Below are 1,395 nucleotides of genomic sequence, written 5' to 3' on the forward strand. Positions count from 1 at the left end.
AAGAGTGTGCTTAAGAACCCTGGACACCTCTAATTAGGGACTCTAGCAAAGCTGAGTCATAATCTGAAAAGGTTCACCCAGTTATGTGTTTGTGGCATGTATGTATCCGGTGGTAATACTGGAAGACAGAGTGCTTTGGGCCACAGCCAAGACTCATAAAGTAGCTATGTTCAAGAATTATCATACTTAACTAGGAGAATCAATAACACTATCTGAATTTTGAGTTCCTATAGAAGCCCATCATTCTGAATTTCAAAGGATAAAGTGAGATGCCAAAACTGTTCAGAGGCAAAAAGCTAAAAGCCCCGCTCATCTAATTAATACTGATCTTCATAGATCTTTTTGGAATTCATTGCATATTCTCTTCTTTTATTCTTATTTGATCTTTAGTTGCTTGGGGACAAGCAACAATTTAAGTTTGGTGTTGTGATGAGCGGATAATTTGTACGCTTTTTGGCATTGTTTTTAGTATGTTTTTAGTATGATCTAGTTAGTTTTTAGTATATTTTTATTAGTTTTTAGTTAAAATCCACTTTTCTGGACTTTACTATGAGTTTGTGTGTTTTTCTGTGATTTCAGGTATTTTCTGGCTGAAATTGAGGGACCTGAGCAAAAATCTGATTCAGAGGCTGAAAAGGACTGTAGATGTTGTTGGATTCTGACCTCCCTACACTCGAAGTGGATTTTCTGGAGCTACAGAAGCCCAATTGGCGCGCTCTCAATGGCGTTGGAAAGTAGAAATCCTGGGCTTTCTAGAAATGTATAATAGTTTATACTTTGCCCGAGATATGATGGCCCAAACAGGCGTTCCAAGTCAGCTCAAGAATTCTGGCGTAAAACGCCAGAACTGGCACAAGAATGGGAGTTAAACGCCCAAACTGGCACAAAAGCTGGTGTCAAGAAGAGTCTCCACACGAAAATGCTTCGATGCTCAGCCCAAGCACACACCAAGTGGGCCCGGAAGTGGATTTTTATGTCATTTACTCATTTCTGTAAACCCTAGCTACTAGTTCTCTATAAGTAGGACCTTTTGCTATTGTATTAGAGGTCTTTTGATCACTTGAATCTTTTGATCATGTTTTTATGATTGAACCCTCTTTGGGAGGCTGGCCATTCGGCCATGCCTAGACCTTGTTCTTATGTATTTTCAATGGTGGAGTTTCTACACACCACAGATTAAGGTGTGGAGGTCTGCTGTACCTCGACTATTAATGCAATTACTATTGTTCTTCTATTCAATTCAGCTTATTCTTGTTCTAAGATATTCATTCGCACCCAAGAACATGATGAATGTGATGATTATATGACGCTCATCATCATTCTCACTTATGAACGCGTGACTGACAACCACTTCCGTTCTACAAGCAAACAAGGCTTGAATGTTTATCTCTTGGA

The sequence above is a fragment of the Arachis duranensis genome, chromosome 1 (assembly GCF_000817695.3).
Source record: "Arachis duranensis cultivar V14167 chromosome 1, aradu.V14167.gnm2.J7QH, whole genome shotgun sequence".
NCBI classification, from domain to species: Eukaryota; Viridiplantae; Streptophyta; class Magnoliopsida; order Fabales; family Fabaceae; genus Arachis; species Arachis duranensis.